The sequence below is a fragment of the Equus quagga genome, chromosome 3 (assembly GCF_021613505.1).
Source record: "Equus quagga isolate Etosha38 chromosome 3, UCLA_HA_Equagga_1.0, whole genome shotgun sequence".
Lineage (NCBI taxonomy): Eukaryota > Metazoa > Chordata > Mammalia > Perissodactyla > Equidae > Equus > Equus quagga.
The window spans coordinates 16,000,158-16,024,332 of record NC_060269.1 but is presented as its reverse complement, the minus strand read 5'-3'; the positions used below and the strand labels follow the sequence as shown (position 1 = coordinate 16,024,332).

Here is a 24,175-nt window from a genome sequence, read left to right as displayed (position 1 = left end):
AACGTTGAATAGTATAGAGATAGACTGTAGCAGATATTGTAAGTTGCCTCACCCAACTTACACCTGTTCAAACCCTCTTCTAGCTTAACTTCCTATACTATAGAGGCTGGAAAGCTAAATACTAAATTTCCATCAGTCCTTTTACCTACTGTTCCTCCAAGCAGTCACACCAACCTGAGATCTGGATGTACAAGTGAGCAGTGTGAGAGGTGGCCATCTGCCCAAAGATCAGATCTGGCAAGGACAATGGCCGATCTGGTTCTTCTGGGCAGCTGCTAGCCTCTACTCCTGTTTCAGGTTTCCCCAGGAAGCAGACTTTGAAATGGAGGTCAGCATGCAGAAAGTTCATTAGGAAGCGCTCTCAGGATCAACATCTATGGAGGAAGAGAAGAAGGCAGGATTGGGCAGAAGGTAAAGTAGGGCTGCCATTCAGCATCATCTAAGGCCTCAGCTGACTCTGTGGGGAAGCTTTGAAACTGGAATGGCTCTTCAGAACTGTCCTGAGTTGAGCAAGGGGGCCAGGCATCTTCCATCAGGGCAAGGGCTCTCTTTGATCAAGGGCAATTCCCAGACAGGGCTGGCGGCTGGACAGCACATCTGGCAGCACTTGCCGCAAGTGGAGCAATAAGTCCTTCAGTACTGAACAGGGATATGGGGGAAACATCATGCCATCCACTAAAGTATACCCATTGCACTGCTTGGAGCCGCAGACTTCAGGCAAGTTCTGGGAGCAGCTCCTTCAGGACGGTGGTGGCCTTTTTCCCTGGGTCTCAGTTATAAGAGAAAGGTAAGAGGGGCAAACTAAAGGCCCCACCACTGCAAGTGGTCTCATTATGTCTCTCTCCTACTACACATTCTAGATCTCTCTAACGTTCAGCTAGCTCTTCTGGTTTAAATAAAGTATCCGGTTGGGTGACTAACATCCTTATCCCTGAGGGATATGATTCCCTGGTCACAGTACCCTTCTCAGGCCATGGCTGCTGTGTTCACTCATCTACCATAGAAATGGTCAGTGGATTACCTGGATGCCAAACTCATGCCTCTCTGCCCGCATCGTATAACAGAGCGGTACCTTGTGCTGAAGATCATGGTCAATTACCCCTGTCAGGATGATGACTCTTCTTTTTGTCTACAAAGTCATTGGGTGGTATACTATGCCCTAGAAAATGGCGCTCTGTCTTCACAGCTATCATCTATGAGATAGTGCCTCAGATGTGCCTTCAACAGACATGCCATTGCTCAATCAGGCCAGCAGCTTGTCAGAAGTGTGGTGATAGGATTAAGAGATTTCATGGTCACATGGTCATTCAATGGCAGTAGCTAATCAGCCAAAATGAGTGGGAGCCCAAGCTTTTGGGCCCATACATGGCCTCCATCCAGGCCACCATGACTACTTCATTCATGGGCCCACTGTGCCAGCACTGGAGTGGCCCGTGTCTGAGGCTGGCTAACATCAACTGGCTGAGTCATTCTGACTGCTTGGTGGTTTGTCTCCCTCCACAGTGGATGCTCTCGGGTGGGTATTAGCATGCATCCAAGGATCTTCACACTCAGTACCCCCTTCTACAAGTCCATCCATATGCCTTTCTGCGGACCTCCTAGTCCCCAACCTTCCAATCTTCCTCCTTCCAGACTGCTGGCCAAGCCATTTTTCACTGTCCTTGAGTCCGTGTATATACTTATCTGAGCCACTTCTGTTTCCACATAAAGTGTGTGCCTAGGTACATCACCCAAAACTCTGGCATTAGGAGAATTTCCTTTTACCACTTGTTTCAAGGCCACTCTTGAGCAGGGCTGTGACCAGCAGTGTGCTGGTAAATGTTTCACAATCAACTCTCCAGGGAAAAAAAGAGCCCTGATTTATAACATTTGCTGCTTTCTGCAGGGAAAATACTCCCATTGTGGCCATTTCAAGCTCCCAATGTGATGTCTCTGAATGCAGAGTTGGGAAGAGATTTGTACACAGGCAGTATGAGCCACTTCCAGTGGACCACTGGCCATATTGCAACTTCAGTCTATTTTCAACTTGTACCACATACCAAGCCTACCCGTGGTAAACCAAGCTTGAGTTCTAGCCTCCTTCAGTGATCATATGGATCCTCCATATCCATAGGTGCACAGGTGTGAGTTGAGAAAAGAACTCTAGCACAACAGTGGTAAATGCCATGGGGTTCTAGGCTAGCTGCTTTTCCAACTTACTCATGCCCATCAGCTCTGTGTCTGCCTGATCCTGGATGTACCACCTCCATCCTACAATGGATAGCTGCTGGTCCTGCCTGGCTCATAAGTCTTATGGAACCTAGCTCGTGCTGGACAATTCTGGCCTTATGGTCACTTGATGACCCATGGTCAGATGTTCCATATCTACCAGGACTCAGTAGCCTGCCAGCAGCTATTTTTGTAAACCTGTATAATCCTCTGGAGCTGACGGCATGACCTAAGGGTTTATACTGTGAACCCTAGGGATTTATATTGTGATTCTTCTGTTGGAGCTTGCTGTCAACCCCTCACAGCAGATTTTCCCAGCATAGATTCCTCCAATATTATACGGTCTGCTGGACCATATGGCCCAAATGGCAAGGCTACTCATTCTGCAGACAGGACCTACTGCAGAGCCCTTTTCTACTCTCGATCCCACTCAAGGATGGAAGTATTTTGGGTCACCTAATATATAGACAGGAGCAGCATTGCCAGGTGTGGAATATAATGCCTCCAAACCCAACCAGAGCTATCTGGTATCGTGCTTCTTTCTTTGTGATGGGAGATGTGAGATGCAATAATTTGTCCTTTGCTTTGAAGTTAGTACAACTAAGAAGCTGTTTCAGCATGCCTCAGATCACTGGACTCTTAAAATTTTCACTGATAGCCAGGCCCTGAATCATTGTAGTGTTTATCTTCCATCTCTTGAAGAGACTTTTCTTATTAAGGTTTGCAACATACTGGCCACTTGCTGATCTGATGTCATCAGTAGAATGAACTAGTGAAATGTTCTGAAGGATGTCTACATAACCCAAGCCTCTTTGAGTTGTATTATCAGAGGGTGAGAGGTTAACATAGCCTTGGGGCAACGCTATACTATTGTCCATTCAAAATATGAACGGTTTCTGATTCTTCTTTCTGGTAAGGAAGGAAAAGAACACAGTTACCAAATCGATGGCCACACACCATGTATTTGAGGCGGTGTTAATTATCTGTAACAAAGATATCACATCTGACACAGCAACTGCAGTTTGGGCTACTGTGTGGTTTGGTTTGTGGTCGTCCACTGTTATCCTCCAGGATCCATCTAGTTAATGTAAGGGCCAGACTGGTGAAATGAATGGAGATATAATGAGGACCACTCCCCTGCATCCTTTAGGTTTTAAGGTGGAACTAATTCCTGCCATTTTTCCCGGGATGCTCGATTGTAGCTGAGGTGGAGGAGGTGATAGTTTCAACTTCCACTTGTCCTTCCCCACTACGATAGCTTTTACCCCATAGGCCAAGAAGCCAAAGTGGGGATTGTACCAACTACCAAGAATGTCCAATCAAATTATAAATTTGGGGACCAGTAAAATGACCATTACTTGGTCCACAGACCCACTGGACCCCCTGGGAGTCAGATTTGAACCAGCACACCATATATTACCTGATCCTCATGTGTCCCCACTGTCACAGGGGAGCCATGATGACAATTAAAATCCCTGGATATCAAGATCAACTTGGATCCTGTATAAAATAACCCTTGGAAGGATTGGGTGTTCCGTTTCCTCAGAGTATAGTTTCCTAAGTAAGTGACTGTAGGCCCACTGAGGAAGACTTGGGAGGAATCATTATGGGTAGACTTGCCACCTTGTTGCAGGGTCCATCCTCCTATAGTCAATGGGTTATAGGTCAAAAGACTGGCTCAGGTCTGGGAACTGGCAAAAGGATGGTGATTTTTTATTGGAGCCCCTCAGCCTTGTGAATATTCATTTTTCATTTCTTTTCTGTAAATTAAGTGTATTTTTTTGGCTTCCCATCTATATTGCCCCCAGGAATGCCTTGTTGTAAACCATCTTCATTGCTCTTTGTGAGTGAAGGCCTCCAGTTGCCATCCTGGCCTTGCCATTCTACCATACTTGCAGCCACCTTGCTTTTGATTTGTTTAGCATCACCAGTTGGACTCCATTATTTTAGATCCTGTCATCCTCATTGTTCTGAGAGAGTCCAGTTCTATAAAGCCATCTCCTATGATTGAGCCTCCCCCAGGGAAGAGAGACATCACTAAGTTTCTCAGTGATGGTAGTGCCCCCTCACCAGTGTATACCTAACTGCTTTGATAAATGTAATGTCCTCCAGGATCTCCCATGGAATGTACTTGGGATGGTCAGTTTTATTTGTCAGCTTGGCTAGGCTACAGTCCCCGTTTATTCAATCAAACACTAACTTTAGGTGTTGCTGTGAGCATTGAATGGAAGAAGGGAGCCACGGGCCAGAATGTGGAAAGGAGGCTACTACTTTGGAGCTAAACAGCATCATCCTGTTTGGAGGTATAAGAAGAAGGATCCAGCTACATGGGGATTGAGCATCTGGTGAACTGCAGTGGGCCGTCCAGACACATCATTGGCCTCGGGCAGGCAACATGAGCAAGGTCTCTGCTTCCAGGCAGAAGCAGTGAGTGTGGGGGTTGGGCTGTAGGAGAAAAAAGAGGATAATAAAAGAAGCTGGGAAAGTCTAGGTGGACTGAAAGATCCACTAACTGGTAGATACCTGTTTAGCTCAACCTGGGCTCAAGGTCTATCCCAGATATTAGGAACCATTGGTGTGCATCACACATGGCTAGAAACTGGGATTTATACACTACCAACATAATCTCAGAACTCCAAACTATAAATTAACATACAAATTGGGCCCGTGTCTTAAATCCCTGGAAGCTCTGGCAGGGCAACTATAAACTCTGTGTAGAAACACACCTTCAAATCGAGATGCACAAAATTCACACAAGCAGAGCCCTGCTGAAAACCATCTCCCACAACTCACGATTATAAAATACGTAAGAAATCTACCAGATTCGGGAGTCAGCAAATACAACAACAACAGAAATAAACAATGAAATTAAAGTAATGGAAAACTCTAAAATACTGTTAAATAAATATATTTGAATTGACTAAAGACATAAAATAAATAATTAAAAACATTAAAAGAACAAAACTCCATGGAAAACCACTCAGAATTCAACCACAGAGAGAAAGAGATTTAAAAATATGAGAATTTGGGGTGGGCCCGGTGGCACAGCGGTTAAGTGTGCACATTCTACTTCGGCGGCCTGGAGTTCGCTGGTTCGGATCCCAGGTAAGGACACGGCACCGCTTGGCACTCCATGCTGTGGTAGGCGTCCCACATAGAAAGTAGAGGAAGATGGGCATGGATGTTAGCTCAGGGCTAGTCTCCCTCAGAAAAAAGAGGAGGATTGGCAGCAGTTAGCTCAGGGCTAATCTTTCTCAAAAAAAATTTTTAAAAATAAAAATATGAGAGTTTCAGAGATATAGAATATGGAATGAGAAAGGCCATCATAGTATTTCCAGAATTATTGAAGAGAAGAGGGCGAGGTAAAATTTAAAGACCACTGGCTCAGGCTTTTCCGGAATGGATAAATGATACGAATTCTCAGGTTCAGAAAGCATGGTAAGCCCTTAGCAGAGTAGATAAATATAAATTTAATATAGGTAAAGAGAAGATCATAAAAGCAAGCAAAGATTAAAAACCAGATAGGAACTGATAAATACACTTATAGCAGACCTCTTAGCAGAAGAAATGAGCCAACAGTTGAATATAATTTCAACATGCTGAGAGAAAATACCAGATAATTCAAGATTCTATTCCCAACCAAATTTTTATTCAACAGTAAGGATGAAATAGACATTTCCAGACACACAAAGAAGCAAAGCTTTTACTATTTATCAGACTCTCATTGAAAAACATCTAAAATATGTGCTTCTGGAAGAAAAGAGTGAACTCAGAAGGAAGAAATAAGATGCAAGAGATAGTTTTATGCCAAGAAATGGTAAATGTGTGTAAATCTTAAAAATATAGTATAAGAGTAAAAATCAAGATGGAACTAAAATGCTACATGATGATAACTTTTAAGGCAAAAGTAGACTTGTCAAGGATTTTATATACATATCCACATACAAGTACATATATATGCATTTACACATACACACACAGGTATGAATATTCATATATATGTAAGTATGTATGTCTGTAAAAATAAAGCATCACTTCAAAACTGGAATTGGTGGAGAATTGGGGGAAAAAATGTAGTCAAGTGAAAAAGGCAGGAAAGGAAGTAGGTGGAGGAAAGGAAGAAAAGGAAAGAAAAATGCCTGGTAAATAAAAGACATACCTATAATTTAAAGACGTGAACATTTAAATTAACATGATGGAAAAGATAGACCAAGTAATATTAACTCAAAGAAGGTTGTTGTAGCTAGATTAATAGCAAACAAAATAGACTTTAAGACAGAGAGAATTTTTTGAGATAGATACTACAGAAAGATCAAATAAACAATTTACCTACAAGATATAATAATTTTATTATTATTGTATGTACTTAAGCTTGTATGTACTTAATCACAAATTGTGTAAAGCAAAAATGTATAGTATTACAAAGAGAAATTGACAAAACCACCCCATATTCACACCTCTCTGAAAGTGGCAGATCAAACACACACAAATTGGAAAGGATAGAACAAGGATGACAGCTAATGGGCTGGAAGGATCTTTTTAAGGTGAAATGTTCTAAAACTACTGTAGTGATGTTTGTACAACTTTGTAAATTTACTAAGAATAATTACATTATACAATTTAAAATGGGTAAATTTTGTGGTATGTAAATTATACCTCAATAAAGCTGTTAAAAACAAACCTACACAGAATAGAAAATCTTGTGATCCTACCTAGTACACTGCATCTGCCAATCAAGAAATAAAAATCTGGCACTGGCCCTGTGGCCTAGTGGTTAAGTTCAGCATGCTCTGCTTCGGTGGCCCAGGTTCAGTTCCCAGGGGCAGACCTACACCACTCATTGGTGGCCATGCTGTGCTGGCGACCCACAAACAAAATAGAGGAAGATTGGCACAGATGTTAGCTCAGGGTAAACCTTCCTCAAGCAAAAAGAGGAAGATTGGCAACAGATGTTAGCTCAGGGCAAATCTTCGTCAGCAGAAAAAAAAAAAAAACAAAATCTACTCAAGCAAAAATTGAATATTTAGAAAATTTCATTTCATATGGAACCACAAAGTAAATTTCAAATAATAACAAAGAATTGACAACTGGTAGCCCTTATTTCCTGAGCATAATTTAATTAAAATTAGAAAATTAAAAAGGCAATTTTTAAAACTCATGTCTGAAATACTTTTAAATCATGGGCTTAAGAAGAAATCACAAAGCAAATTAGAAAATATTTAGAACTGAAAAACATAACAGTAATGTCATTTATAACAAAACATGTAGGATAAGCTAAGGTAGGTACTTAAAATGGCATGTAAGTCTTTTGCTGATATTAGGAAAACCTTAAAAGGAGACATTATAAATACAGCGGAGATTTTTTAATCTTAAGAGAAAAATAGGAATAACTAAATTTGAAAACCTAGACACAAGTACATAGCTTTAGCTGCAAAGGGCTAGAAATGTGGGGGACACATGAATATTCAGAGGGTCATAAATGTCTCTGCCACAACTAGAAAGGAAAAAAATAAACTGTCATGGTTTGCAGATGACATGAATATCTATATTGAAAATTTAAGAGAAGTTATACACTGTTAAATGAATATGGAATATACTATCAGAACTAATATGTTGACAAAGTTACTTGTAACAACATGCAAAAATCAGTATCATTTCAGAGCCAACCCTGATGGCCTAGCGGTTAAAGTGTGGCACACTCTGCTTCCACAGGCCCAGGTTCAGTTTCCTGGTACAGAACCACACCACTCGTCTGTCAGTAGCCGTGCTGTGGCAGCAGCTCACATAGAAGAACTAGAAGAACTTACAACTATACACAACTATGTACTGGGGCTTTGAGGAGGAGGAAAAAGAAAAAAAATACAGGAGGAAGACTGGCAACAGATGTTAGCTTAGGGCAAATCTTCCCCTGGGGAAGAAAAAAAAAGGCTGTTGGAATTGCTGGATCTGTTTTAAACAAAATCAATATCATTTCTATACATCAACAATAAAAGTAAAGAAATGCAATTTTTTTAAACACAATTTAAAAGACTTTGTAATAAATGTCACAAAAGATGAGCAAGACCTGCATGACTGAATTTTACATTAGCAGACATGAAGACCTGATTTTATAAATATATCTATATATATGTTAAAGAAATATCAAATTTTCTCTATATATAAAATGTCCACAGATGGGAATACCCAACATCAGAAATATATTCATTTTCCCCAGACTAATCTCTAAAGTCCATGTAATTCAAATAAAAATCAGAATAGATTCTTCTTTTCTTTCTTTTTTTCCTTGATGTACATGTGTTTAACTTATCAAACTGATCCTAAAATTCATATGGAAGAGGAAAGTTCCAAATGAAACATTTTTTTTTCTTTTTCTGGCAAAGATTAGCCCTGAGTTAACATCTGTGCCAGTCTTTCCCTACTTTATATGTGGGTCGCCACCACAGCATAGCTGATGAGAGGTGTATGTCTGTGCCTGGGATCCAAACCCATGAACCCAGGACACCGAAGCAGAGCACACCGAGCTTAACCACTATGTCACAGGGCTGGCCCCAAGAGAAACATTTTTTGAGTCAAAGAATAAGAAATATCAAGACTACATCTGGTTGTAAAGGACAAAAAAAATTATCTACAGTGGCTTAAATTAATTGGATGTTATCTGTATCACATAACAAAAGTATATCTACTTATAAAGAGAAAAAATGAAAATATCCTAAACAAGGTATTTGAATCTGAATCTCTCTGCCAGTTGTTTCCTAATCCAAATTAATAAACTGACATTGTGATTATACAGCAGTCTCTATGAGCTTGACTAATACGAGTCAGCTCCTATAGAAGGACCCATTGTCAGCACAGTGACAAAGTCAAGTTTCTGATCCTACCAGTTCAGATCACTATGAATTCATGAAAGTAAATGCCATCTTGTGAGACCATCTGATAGACAACCATCTGACTTTCAGGTAGCAGCTCTTGTATTTTGCCACATTTGAAGCCCTAGATTTGAAACTAATTCCCTTTGTGCCAATTCCATGTTTATTCACTAACGTTCTGACTTGAAATTCAGCTTTTCATATTAATCTTCATAAAGCAAGATTATTTCTCCATCCTATATGGCCTTCTCCAATCAAAGTTGCTTACGATGTGCTAGACACTGCTCTAAAGGGGAAAGAGGGGAGAGTCTTTACAAACATTACAGAGAAACGAATCTACTAGAGGCTGGCCTGATGGTGTAGTGGTTAAGTTCACACACTCTGCTTCAGTGGCCCAGGGTTTGCAGGTTTGATCCAGAGCATGGACCTACACACCGTTCATCAAGCCATGCTGCAGTGGCATCCCTTATACAAAATAGAGGGAGATTGGCACGGATGTGAGCTCAGGGAGAATCTTCCTCAAGCAAAAAAAAAAAAAAGAGGAAGATTGGCAACAGATGCTAGCTCAGGGCCAATCCTCCTCACCAAAAAAAAAAAAGAATCTACCAGATTACTAAGGGATCATTGCCATTTCAGGGTACGATGTAGGTTTCACAAGAGCATATGGCACTGTGCTTTGCCTAGAGTGGCACCCAATAAATATTTTGATTAATTGGTTGTCACAGCAAATAAAATAAAACCAACAGAGCAATCCATAATTTTTGGGTATTAAAATTCCCCAGAAATGTTTCTTTACCGTATTACTCCCATCATATGCCTAGTAGAGACAAATTAAACCAAGCCAAATTAATAGGTTAAATGGTTCAACATGGTTGAATGAGACATGCAGCTCTGTAATACAAGGACCGACTCAAGTAACACGGCTCTCGTGTCTAAACCGATCTTTTTCAGAAAAATTATCAGCACATCTTAACATGACACTGAGTGGTAATTAAATGCAATTTGGTCTGAAGTGGAGAGAAGGATGTGGAAGAGGGACTAAGTCCTTTGTTTCTTTCACAGTCAAAAAATCAAAGAAAACTATGGTTTAATGCTCCACAACACTACCCTGGCGGTGTCCTCGGGGAGCTCTTGAGGCTCTCTCTCGGAGAATCTTTCTCTTCGTGCTGCCGTGACAGACTTTCTTCCTTAAGGACACTATGTAAATCACTACTGGAGAAATAATTCACAGCCACAGAGGAGGGAAGGGAGGGAAAAAAGAACACTCCTTCATAGATTATGATGATAAAAGTCTGAATATTTAGCAGACTTTATGAAGACGGAAGCAGGAAGCAGCGGGGTAGGAATATGAAACATATTGTACGCAAATTTCCCATCTTCATGCTGTGGCTGGGATCCATCTGTTTATCATTGGATGCAACATGGAGGGAGGCAAAATGTGCAATGAATAGTTTGAGGGAGGTTGGAAACCAGGGAGGGAAATGGTGAGCCACAGCAAGGTCTCTAGAATTACTGCCTTCTAACTAGCCGTACGTAACGATGTGTTTACAGACAGCAGCAAAGCTTGCCACCTCATCTTCCCAGCCGATCCCAGGTACCAGGGCTGTTTCTTGCCAGGGAGACTCAAACACTAGAGGTAGAGATGATTTGGGATATGCTTCTGTGGAGAGCTACCCAAAAAGATGAGAAACTTAACTTGGCATATTTCTCCTTCTGATTATTTCAATTTTGATGAGACACAAAAGAAGAGTAAGAGACTGTAAATCTCCTTTACATTTACCAACAACAGGTAAGAAGAAATGATTGGCATAATTCCTTATATGACTTGCTTTTCAGGAAAATGTGGCCTTTCGACATCACCCCGGAAGGGTAACCTTGAACAAACCTACATTTGTGCTATTTGTAAGTTTCACCCCACCGTCATTCTCCTGAGAGGCAAACAATTACTCCACTAACATCAATTACTGCAATCGATATAGATGTTTAATCTGAATAATGAAAACTAAAATGTTTATTCTCCTGAATTTGCGATGAACTTGAATTTTGCACTTTCATTTTTTTGGAAATCATCAGGCTGCTCAGTGCAAACCTCTCTGAGAAGAACACTTTTAAGTAGAGATCGGAAGGAAGCCAGGTGTAATGGACTACTAGTCTAACATATTAATTGACGTGTTTTATCTTCTGAAAGTTTCTGTTGCCTTTGACCCTGCCCGCTTTAGGCAGTTAGACTGGAACCCACTCCTTCAAGGAGAATTGTTTGTCAGAACTCTGAGAACCAGTGTCAAGGCTCAGATCCCAGGTATTCAACAAAAGAATCAGAGGAATATATGACCAGTCCCTACCATGTAGTATTCTCTACATAAGTATGTGAATCACATGCAAAGCGAAAATGTTTCAGGGGCCAGCCCAGGGCCATAGTGCTTAAGTTCCCGTGCTCTGGTGGCTTGGGTTTTGCCAGTTCAGATCCCAGGTACGGACCTACCTACACACTGCTCATCAAGCCATGCTGGCAGGTGTTCCACATATAAAATAGAGGAAGATGGGCACAGATGTTAGCTCAGGGATAATCTTCCTCAAAAAAAATAAAAATAAAAATAAAACATTTCATCCATCTGATTCACCTGGAACCACCTGACTCTATGGAATTCTGAACTGGGGCCCACATTTGTCCAGCTAATATTTACTTGGTGCCTACTCTCCTATACAAGACTTGTAAGGAATAAAAGTATAAGTTGGCTCCCTTGCCTGTCCTCCAAGAGCTTAAACCGCACAGAGAAGGTAAGAAATGTATCCAGAGCAGTCTAATAAAGCACTGTGTGGAAGTGCTCCCAGAGAGGCGCCACTCCGTCTACAATGCCACCCCCTACAGTGCCTGTGTCCATAGTATTTTTTTGTGGGGGTTACTTGTATGTTACTGGTCTCCTCGACTAGCATAAGCAGGGATGGGTCTCTCTCTATACGACAGTTTTCTCAGCACACATCACGTAACCTGGCTATTCAAAGCACACTTTGTTAAATGAATGAAGGAAAGAAGAAATGAGCTCAGGCCACAGTCTACTTTCGTTCTGTGATTCTATCAAAACCTATTTTCCTCCAAGAGTTTGGAGAAGTAGGCCTTCTGCACGGAATGGGCTACTGCCAAGTCAGCATCACCACCCACCCCTTCTAAGCCTGAGGCCTGCCCCGGAATCTTCTCGCAGAGTTACTGGAGAGGACTGGGGATGGATGTGGAAGGTGAAGCCAGGTCTCTGATTCTCGGGAGGCATTTGCACACAGAGGCACAGGCAAGTCTGTGACAACCACCCACATGGCCCTGCAGACCGAGACAGTTAGCGAGAGCTTCTTGGAAATCCTCAAGAAGTGCAGCTGCCTGCAGACAAGCTTCTGAAAACCACTCCAAGTGTTTTGGGCTGTGGGTTTCACGGGTCGACTCCTCTGGCCTTTGGGGGCAGCTTTATGACCTCTGCACTGGTGCGTCCTCCTCTGACCCAGCTCTTCCAAAAGTTGTGTAAGTTCCTAACTCTGAATGAAACTAATTATATGTAGAACACAAAGGGTGGTTTCTATTTTCCTGACCAAACCCTGACCTGTCCACTCAGTTAGGGAGCGTGAGTTCACCCTGCTCCTACATACCACCACTCTCACGTGAACAGTGTTAGCGCTGGGACATTCCATCTCAGGATCTTCAGATTAGCTTCCCTTCTGTACCAAAGGAGACCAGTCCACATAAAGAAGAGACTTTCCCTTTTCACGTAAGGCAACTGATTTTCAGTCAACTATTCCTTCAGATATCAAGTTGATTCTGCTTGATAATAAAGCATTTTAATTTCATGATGATAGTTTCATTGTGCATCTCCAATAACTTAAAATGAATCCATACCTCCTCTCAGATATGTTTTTATTCCCATTTATAGGTGGAAAAGCTGAGACATGTAAGAGCCAGGAGTAGCTCTGCCTGATATATCATGTTTCTTCCTTTGAAATAATGTTTAAAACCCAATATCATTTGAAATAGAAAGTTTCAGAAATAATGGCAATTTTTTTTTATATCCAGCTTCATGAATCTTATAAGGGGCCACATCTTGAAACTTAACTTTAAACCTAAAAGTACAAGCCACACATATTCAAGTAATTAATTTTAACTCTCAGGAACATTTTATTGTATTTCCCTGAAGATTTTTACTCAAATTTTCCACTTCTGGCATTTCCCAATGCAAGTTGGTCCCAGTGTCTGCCAAATCCACTAAGATTGCTCACAGATCATGCCAAGAGTGCAGCAGTAGCAACAATTTTTTAAAAAGAAAGATTACCCCAAGTTGAGAGCCGAGTGGCCCTTCCCTCCGGGGACTTATGGAACAGGCTTCTGGAGTCAGGGTGTTGAGAACACCAGGGCGTTAAAAACACAGAGCAGTGTGGTGCTGAGAGATTGCCTGTGTGGAGTTCACACTGGTGTCTTCCGCTGGGAGCTGCTGTACTGATGACAGTGGGCTCATGTCTTCCCCACCTCTCATCCCAGGTGGCACCAATGTCTACCGTGCTTGGTTTCCATGTACATACACAGTTCAGTGACTCTCACTGAGCATCCCTGTGACAGCCAAATCTCCACCACGGATGTGCCCTGCCACATGGTTCACATTCTTCCTTCCTCACTATCCTAAAGCAAGGCGCACCCAGCCCCAACAGGTAATGCAGGAAGGGAGCTAACATTTAGTGAGAGACAGGTTGATGTTCTCGAGTGTGCTGTGGTTTAAAGAGCATCAGAAGTGCATTGAGTGACCTGATTCCAAATGGGAAGACTCTGTGGGTGACTTGAGTCTCAGATTCCTTTTCTGTCGTATTAATGCCAACTCTTACAGTAGTCATGAGTATTGACTGAAATAAGGCACATGAAGCACTCAGAACAATGACTGGCACGTGGTAACAAGCACACTAGCAGAAACTAGCACTGACTGAGCAATAAACACTTTTAGGCAAAGGAGCCTGGCTATGCCACTTACTAGCTGTGTGACTTGAGCCAAGGCCCTTCACCTCCCTGAGCCCTATGGCCACAGGGCTGTCATCTGTCATGTGAATCTAGTAACCCTGTAAAAGGCAATATGGGAATATCTATGGGAAGGCACGCTGTAAAGTGCAAACCCCTAAACAAAATGGAGCCTATGCAAGGCACCCCCTTACCCGCCAAGCATAACCTATCAGCACTTTTTGTCAAAAAGAAAATGGCAAGAAACTAAAGCTATAACAACTATAAGAAGTTGCACATGCTTTATTAAACTCCTTTTCCAGGGGCAGGAAGCGAGTGAATGCAAATTCCCCATATTCCTGAACAGCAGTGTCCCCAGCTTTGCACACATCATCATATCCCCCCAAACTCCAGGAGCTGAACTCCTACCATGCAATTCCAGAATCACACAGTATCCCTTATGCTTTAAAAGTATACACATTTTATGTGCACACATACAATTTAAGAACACTGTAGAAATTGTTCAATCACAAGCTATCACATCTTTTTTAAATAATTAAATAGAATCACAAGAGGAAGAAGGAATGTCATTATGAAAGCTGGGTGTATGGGAGGGCCAGAGAAGGACCGAGGGCAAACAGCAAGCTATGCTATCAGGCGGAATTCAAACAGGTAGTCAGGTTTCTAGTATGGAAAGGAAAGAAGTTTCAGTTGGACTGCGTTCAACAGGACATGAGCCCGGAAGGACTGCTTTAGTCTTAAGATACAAAAAGAAGTTATATAAGTTGAACAAATGCTCCTCTCTTTCCGGAATGTCTTACACAAGTTGCACAAACTGTCAGAAGCCTCGGGGAAAGAGCCGGCGGTGAAAATGTTTGTGCAGCGCTCAGCTGATAGGCAGCGTTGCAAAACTCTCCCTGGTGTTCATTAGCCTCGCACTGCCCCCGGCACACACACAGCCACACGGCCACACAGCCACACAGCAGTTGGGCTGAAAGCGAAGCACATCAAAGCGGAGTCCTGGCTACACTTTGGCCCTCCTGAGTTCCTCCGCCAGCAGGTCAGGCCCGGGGCCGGGATGTGTGCCTCTGAGAGTTTCTTCCTCGCGCCTCTCTGGGCCATACCTGTTCTGGACGTGAAGAGAGGCCTCCATCTCCACAACCGCTCATCTGATGAAAGCCACATTGTTCAAAGCCACCCTAGGAAAGCATTATAGATGAGTACCATAGGAATCTCTCCCCGTCAGCAGAAAGATGGCTTCAATGACCTGACCATTCCTACCTCCAATTCTAGGATCCTTTAGGACTTTCCAAGGGAAGAAATTCCAGTTGGGCTACAGAGATGGCAGGAGTGAGAGAGAAAAGCAGTAAAACTCTTTTCAAATCACTTGACCTTGTATATTTAGTATCCCCGTCCTAAGAACTGGACCTTCCTTTTCTGAAAATTACTATGGCTTACACTTCACGTGAAATCCAAGTTTCCCTTTCTGGCTGGTTTTAGTATCATAAGACAAACATATTCTGATTTTTCATGTTATAAAAGTCAAAAAGAACACCACATTTCCCTCCCAAGTGTTGTCCAGGATCTATTTGCATAAGTGTTACACAAAGGTTGGGTTAATCAGGTTAATGGAGCAGACAGCTCCACCAACGGATGTTAATGCAGGGTTTATTAATCTAATTTTTAGCTCCTCCTTCAAAGAGGCTACTGTTTCTGTCTTGTGTGTCTGGGGGAAATGGGCCACGTGAATAATAACAATGATAATAAGCCACCTGTACTGAGCGCTCGCTGTGTGCCAGGTGCCACTCAAAGAGCCTTGCATTTGTGAAGTCGCTCAACGCTCACAGCAACCCGCAGAGGCCGGTGCTGTAGCTGGTCCTGGACTTCCTTCCTGTGCACATCCCACAGCTGGGGGGTGACACACAGTTCTTCCCCTGAGCAGCGTTCTCTCCTCGGCTGGCATCTGTGGCCATTGTTTGCAGGGACTTCCACCACCACTTCTTGGCGTCACAGGATGTCGTGCCTCTGCTCCTAAAGCAAAGACTTCACAGCACAGGGTTTCTACACTTTTCTATTTTTATAAATCAACACAGATGTGCCTTTCTGGGAGTTGTTTTTCAGGGAATCGGTACCTCCTTTCTTTTCCTGGGCTGTTCTCGTCTACTGTTGTCATTCATTTCCCAGCCACATCTATGCAGCTCGATGAAGGGATTTTTGAACTAGTGGCTGACTGTGCTCCAGGGCAGCACTTCATGAAGGTAGGCAGTGTGTAGGCAGTGTGTAGGCAGTGTGTAGGCAGTGTGTAGGCAGTGTGTGTGTGTGTGTGTGTGTCTTCTCCAGATGAAGCTATGACAGAGGCTGCTACAGTTTATAAAAGTGCAAGCTTTGCAATCAAACAGACGTGGGTTAGAGTTCCCGCTTTATCACTGGCTCCTCTGGGCCCTTAGAAAGATTACTTAATTTCCTCAAGCCTCAGTTTCCTGATGAGTAAAATGGAAAAAAAATGATAATACCTACCTCAAATAGATGTTGTAAACATTAAACATAATTTTGTATAATATAGAGCTTTTACTTGAAAAATACTAGCTACTGTTATTGCTATTTTTTCAAACTATCACTGTGCAAACATTATCATAATCATTCATTGAATAGTACTCTGTCACATGACCTGGCCATTCCACATTTAAGTGGGGTCCCCAGGAAAACCTGAACTTCTTTGTACAAGGAGACCTTTACAGGAATGTCTTTGAAGCATTGTCTGTAATAATTGTTAGGGGTTGAATTGCGTGCCCCCCAAATTCACATATTCACAAGTCCTAACCCCCAATACCTCAGAATGTGCCTGTATTTGGAGATGGGGTCTTTAAAGAGGTAATTCAGTTAAAATGAGGTCATTAGTGTGGGCCCTAATCCTATGACTGGTGTCCTTATAAGATGATGAGGAACCAAACACACAAAGAGGGGAGACCATGGGAGGACAAAGGGAGAAGAAGACAGCCACCTACAAGCCAAGGAGAGACGCCCCAGAAGAGCCAAACCTGCCAACACCTTCCTCTTGGATTTCTAGCCCTACAGCTGTGAAGAAATAAATTTCTGTTGCTTAAGCCCCTCAGCCCACGGCCCTTTATATGGTAGCCTTAACACACTAGTACAATTGCCGTTTTTATTAGTAGGCTGGTATGCGTCAATTGGATTAATCAGGACACATTATCATCATTGGGCTATAAACGTTCAGCTTATTTTTAGTTATTTACTTATTTTTAATAATGTAATAAGCATCTGTTGAACCCATTTCTCAAAACAAAAATAAGACTGGAAAATAACTCAGATCTAATCACACATTCCCCACCAAGCTCACCCCTGTCTCCTGAATGTCCATCAATTTGAAAGTAGGTAAATAAATGACAGTATATTCATATAGTGGAATACTACACATCAGTGAAAGTAATGAATTAAAGCTGTAATTATTAACACGTATAAATCTCAAACACATATTACCCCTGGGGAAAGAGGGAAGATGGGGATAGGATTGGGGTGGATACAGAAAGAGTTTCAATCATATTTGTAATGCTTTATTTCTTAAGCAGAATGCTAGAATGCAAGCAAATATTGTATTATTATCTGTGTTTTTCTATATGCCTAATTACTTCATAATAACAAGTTTCATAAAATAATTTTTAAAGTACCTCTTCTGTAGTTTTAGTGTCATCCTTAGCTATTAAAGATAGAGAAGGAAGAAGTCCTGTGGCTCAGGAGGGGCCCCACTGTTCACTGCCATCCCCACCCCACACCCCCCTTCTGCACAGTTAGGAGGATGCTGTAGCTCTGATACCTGTGACATCCCTGACCTTGAACTTCACCCAGACCCTCCTGATGGATCCACAGCCAGGCTGTTCTCAAAGTCACATTTCAAATCCTTCTAGTTGGTCAGTAGTTTGCCATTTGCCACAGAGGGCGGCTGTCGCTAACTATGTGAACCTCAGAGTTCTATGTAACCACCAGGACAGGAATACAGCGAAATAAAGCAGAAACCGTCATTGCCCTAATGGTTTTACTCACTGTAAACCAAGTCAACAAAAAATAAATTCTGCCTAATTGAAAGCTTTAATGATATACTAAGCATGCTCATTCTAATATGCCAGATCAAGCTAAGAAAGAACCAATCAAGCTTTCATTCTTTAAAAGAACAAAACAAAACTGCCTTGTGTAGCAGCAAGAGCTCAGACAGACCTGGGGTCGAATCCAGTCTGATGCAGACACGCTGTTTGCCCCTGGCAATCACCTAACCTGTTTGTCTCCAGGTCCTTTTCTTAATATGAGGACAGTGACCATTCCCCAGCAGGGGTTTTGTAGAACTGTCGGACGTCATACATGTAAGGCGCCTTGCACAGCGCTGCCACTGGCATGTTTCAGCGTGTATGAATCCATCCCTTCCACCCTCTGGCAGTTAAATTATCCAAGATCAACCAGAAATTTAAGAGAAACCCCTTTGTTGTGACTGCAATGATTCCTGGGATCCCCTTAAAGTCTTCAATGTCCCAGCAAAGGCACGACATAAATGTGAAGGAGTAAAAAGGAAAAGGGGTTCACAACAAATATATGAAATTCTTTTTGCTACAGGTTCCTAACCCTTCTTAAGGTACAGGCTCCCAACAAATTTACAGCATCGAAGCAAATTCAAGGGAGAAAGGAACATTGAAAAAATGGTTAAAATGCTAAATAGTGAGAAAAAGATTACAATAAAGATATTGAATCTGATAAAAGAGATGGCCAATGTGGTTTTATTAGTGTCTTTACATTTTCCTTTAAGGAGGAGAATGTTGAAAAATGTTCTCACAATTTTGAAGTCCAGAACAAGAGGATGCGGATTTAAATTAAATGAGGGAGATTTCAGTTAAACTTAAGAAAAAAAATTTTTGACCGTCAGAGTTGAAAAATGCTACAAATAGCTGTGGAATTTCCATCCCTGGAGATCTTCAAATGGATTATTTGTCCCAGATATTTTGGAGTATTCCTTGCTAAATAAACAAACAGACCCTTTTAAAATTCTATGATTAAAATATCCATATATATAAACTTGCATTGCACTTGAATATCTGCATATGACAGAAAATTCTAAAATGTTACTTTGAATTTTTATCAAATTCTAATTCTAAATATACAGTTTTTAGATCTTACCTTTTTTTTGCTCAATATTGTATCAAAAACATTTTCCCATGTTATTTAATACTCTCTGCAACTATAATATTTCCTCATTATTTGGTTGTTTCGGATTTTTCTTTACTATTAACAACCGTGTGCCGAACATCCTTGAACATAAACACTTTTGAAACTCTTCATCTATTGCCCTCCAGAAAATAAGTACCAAATTATACTCCAACCAGAGCAAACTTTCCTTCACCGTCAGTTGCTCTGAGATTAGCATTTAAAACCTCCTTGCACTTATGTTTAGCAGGGAAATAGTATCCCGTTGTTATTTTAATATGCATATCTTTGATTACCAGTGAGGCAAAAGACTTTTTTAATAAGTCCATTCACGACACCTGGTTTGCCCGGGAAACGCTCCTATAAAAGCCATTCTTCTGGGGGGCAGGCCTTGTGGCATAGTGGTTAAGTTCACACACTCTGCTTCAGCAGCCTCATAAAGTCTTCTTTATGGAATCCCCTTAAGGTCTTCAATGTTGCAGCAAAGGCAGGACATAATGTGAAGGAGTAAGAAGCAAAAGGGGTTCATGACAAATATACGAATTTCTTTTTGCTGCAGGTTCCTAATTCTTCTTAAGGTACAGGCTACAGGGCCTGTACCCGGTACAGATACCTTCTCTTTGAAGGACCCATCCCATAAAAGAATGAGCTCACGGGCTCAGATCCCAGGTGCAGACCTACACACCGATCATCGAGCCATGCTGTGGCAGTGTCCCACACACAGAATAGAGGAAGATTGGCACAGATGATAGCTCAGGGACAATCTTCCTCACACCCAAAAAAGAAAGCCATCTTCTAAAGAATCCCCTCTATCCATCTGTCTCTGCAGACTTGTAAGCAATGGGCAACAGTCCTAATTCAAACCTAGTTGTCAGAAACCAAAGGCAGGCAATAACTTACTAAGATTAAAAAACTCCTCATACTAGGTCCATACGAGTTACTTGTACCAGGTTTGTCAGTTCTCCTCAGAAACAGGAAAATCCTGGGAGGGGAGGAAGGAAGAGCTGGCTTCCTAAACAGACCCATTTTCACAGTGAAGCTGCAAGTTTTCCCTGAAACAATGGGAAAATAATTTGTTGAGAGGTTTTTAGGGTACTTAGGCATCAAAAGTCCTGTATCTTACCCAACTGCAAACATTATGCTATATATATATATATTCAATTACAGCATGCTTTTAGTCATAAAAGAATGAGCTTAGCCTTTGTAGAGCCACTGACAGCATCCCAAAGAAACACACATGCAAATTACAAACCATTCTCTTTATCCTCTAGCAATACTCTGTCAGAGTTCATAAAAGTGGTGTATTTTTCCTTGGTATCAGTAAATCAAAACACTCATGTTTAATCAAAAATATTTAATTACTTTTACTTTATTAAATAATATTTCTAAGACAATTAATGAGGACACCAGCAATCATAACCTAGATAGAACCTTCCTTATATTAGAACAACACATTAAAAAACTGATTTTGAAAAGTTCAAATCCTAAATGGAGTACCAATGTTTGATAATAGGAAAGTATTATTAGTATTATATTATTATTATGAAACTCTAGACACCAACATGAGCTTTAACGAACAAAGTTCTGCCATTTTTTGGTCACTCATCCTTAAGGAAGCATCAAGGTAAGGAGCCTCTCTCTCTGCTCCTCAATATAAAAATCATAGGAGCTTCCAGCCATGACGGAGTCACTGGAACCAAAATAGTCTTCTCTCCCTCCGAAACAATTATAAAATTCAACAAAATAAATGTTTTCAGGAAATCATTAACAGGCACTGCAAGGCAGTAATCCTTAAGGGAATAAAAACTCACAATGCAAGTCCTGGTATCACCCAGTTCTCTGCCTGGGGATTTTCTTGACCAAGATGAAGAGAAAAGGAGTCCAAGGAGAGCATGGTACTTTAGCTAAACTGAACAGGCAGCGATCAGAATTCAGGACAGCTAGAATGGCTGGAATTCTCAGGCAAGGCAACCAGAGAGGAGGGAGCTAAGCAGAAAAAGGGCCCTGGGAGTCTGTGTGGGCGTCTCTACATGAAGACATGGTGAAAGATTGTGTTGCACACACACGGGATGAGACCACTCGAGGTTTACCAGATAGCAGCTGCTAAAGAGTTGAGAACAGAACAGAGACCCTAGACGTTGAAAACCGGTGGGAGATGTTAAAGCTCCAGCCCTGCCAGAGTGGAGAGATCTAATTAACATCCCATTCACACCCTGGGAATTCATCTGAGACACTGGAAGTCCATGTCTTAGTAAGACCTACCATAAACCTGCTTTAACAAACCAAAAATCTCGCCCATACAAGATTTGTAGGGAAGACAGAGCTTAGAGATTTAAGTTTCACCAAATTAGAGGAGCTTATACCTTAAGCTTGCCAAAGATACAAGTTCAAGGCAATTGGCCAAAACTGAACTGCCTGCTAATAGAAAAATTAACATTCTTTACAGGAAGATAACAGAATCCAGAGTCTTTATAATCATGTCAATAATGATAGTAAATGTATATGGACTAGACACACACCCCAGTTTAAAAGCAAATATTGTCAGGCCAGATAAAAATGTAAAATCCAACTATATGCTATCTACAAAAGACACATTTTAATATAAATAGATAACTTGCACATAAAAGGAGATGAAAAACATGCCATGCAAATAGTGAGTGTAAAAAAGCTAGAGTGGCTGTATTAATATCAGACACAGTAGACTTCAAGAAAAAGAATATTATAAGAAATACAGGACATTATATAATAATAAAAGAAGTTTGTCAAAAAGACATAATGATCCTAAATATATATGTATTTAATAACAACATCAAATTCATGAAGCAAAAACTGACAGACTCAAAGGGAGAAATTAGACCAATCCACATAGTGAGAGATTTTAATACTTTCTTTCAGTGTACTTGATAGAACAAGTATTTTTAAAAAAAACGTGATAGATATAGATTACCTAAATAACACAATCCATCAAATTAACCTAATTAACATTTACTGAACAGTATCCTCAACAACTGCTGAATACACATTTGTTTTCCAGAGCACGTAGAATGTTCACCCGACTAGACTATATGCTGAGCCACAATATATAGTTCAATGAATTTCAAAGGGTTTAAATCTTACAGCTTATGTTTTCTGACCACAGTGGAAAAGAAATAACATTGAGTCATCATGTAGGCAGGTAATACAAAAACATTCAAGATGATTGTATCTAGGAAAAACACCATCAAGGTTAGGATGAGCAATAAAAATAATTCATGAGGAAAAAGAAAAGAACTAAAAAACTGGGGAGTATTAGAAAGGAAAAAAAAAAGAGATAGTAAACAATCAGAAAGGGAGGCTTTACGAAGGAGCTACAACGACCATTATTTTTATTCTCGTCAAAGTGGTCCTAGTAGTGAGACAGCTGAAAGCAGTGTAGGTCACTGGATTCTCTAGATTCTTCAGGAACATCTGTTTTAGAGTATCTTTGAAGTTTTATCAGTGTTCCTCCACCTTTATGTGCATACGGAAGACCTGGGGCTCTTGTCAAATTGCAGATTTGTATTTAACACATCTAGGCTGGGGCCTGAGACTCTGAATTTCCGAAAAGGTCCCAGGTGATGCTGACGCTGCTAATCTGTAGACCACATTTTGTGTAGCAAGTTTTAGAAGAGACCATGTCATATGGTCTGCCCATCCAATCTCATAAAGAAATTAAAGCACACAGTCGAACTCAACAATGTTGTCCCACTCCGCAGCCCTTTCATCATTCATTACTGGCTGATTTTACAGAATGCATAAAATATATTTGTAAGTGTATTTGAATCTTTAAAGTGATTTTACCACAAACAAGAAAAAAATAGGAAAGTAGTGGGAGGAGACAGCTGAGCATGCAGCAATTGGTGAAACAAAAATAAAGCAGGAAGCTGGTGGAGTGGCCCTTTACTCCCTGTACCTTGTAAAGGGGATGCGCTGTCACTATATTGCCCAGGACCAGAGAGTTATGTGAAGGACTTTGGGCTTCTCAGGTGGCAAATCCAATGAAATTAAAACATACTTAAAGTTTACTCTCATAAAATATGTCATAGGCAAACACTTTTGGATAAAATTGTAAAGAAGATATGACCATACACAGAAGAATCTATACACATCTTCCGGAGAGAAATTTGAGGACTACGAGACTCCTTCAAACTTGATGACCAGCTGAGCGAAACTACAAAAGAAAGATCCTTTGAAACTTACAGCACAACAAAATGAGTTGTACAGTACAGTAAGCTCTTTGGTCACTAAAAGACTGAGTCAATGGACTCTGCTTGTTTTTTCATGTCAGTTACCATGGGATTTGAACCAAAATCTAAAGTAATTCAACGATGCCAATTGTATTCTTTCCTTCAGTCATGGATTCGTTCAACGAATGTTTGATAATACATAGTGGTTTCAGCATTTATCTCAAGAGTTCATGTTCCCCAGAAATCATTCTTTTTCGAGTAATGTGATTTTTTAATTTTTAACTTTTATTTGGAAACAAATTCAGACTTACAGACAAGCTGCAATAGTACAAAGAGCACCCATATGCCCTTTACCCAGATTTTCCTATTGTTACCGTTTTGCCCCATTTTCTTTATCATCCTGAACCATTTGAGACTAAGTTGCATACATCGTGGCCCTTTACCCTAGATTCCTCAGTGTGTATTTCCTAAGAATAAGATAGACTCTTACATAACCACAGTGCAGTTATCAATTTCCTTAAATTTAACGTCAATGCAATACTTCTAGCTAACCTACGATCTGTATTCCAAATTTGTCACTTGCTCCAATAAGGTCTTTTATAACATTTTTTCCTTCAGAACTGAATCCAGTCTAAGGTATTGCATTTAATTGTCACGTTCTTCTAATGTCCTTTAACCTTGAAAATTTCCTTAGCCTTTCTTTGTCTTTCATGACATTGATATCTTTGAAT

At 40.9% G+C, this 24,175-nt stretch overlaps 1 protein-coding gene across 1 annotated transcript in view; it reads right to left on the bottom strand.

Annotated features, from left to right (window-relative positions):
• Positions 1–214: 214 nt before the first annotated feature.
• SPRY1 (sprouty RTK signaling antagonist 1) overlaps positions 215–24,175 on the bottom strand; it is a 79,389-nt gene continuing 55,428 nt past the window's right edge. Inside the window, exon 4 of the mRNA XM_046656163.1 lies at positions 215–374. The gene's annotated coding sequence lies outside the window, so the exon portion shown is untranslated. The remainder of the gene's footprint in view (positions 375–24,175) is intronic.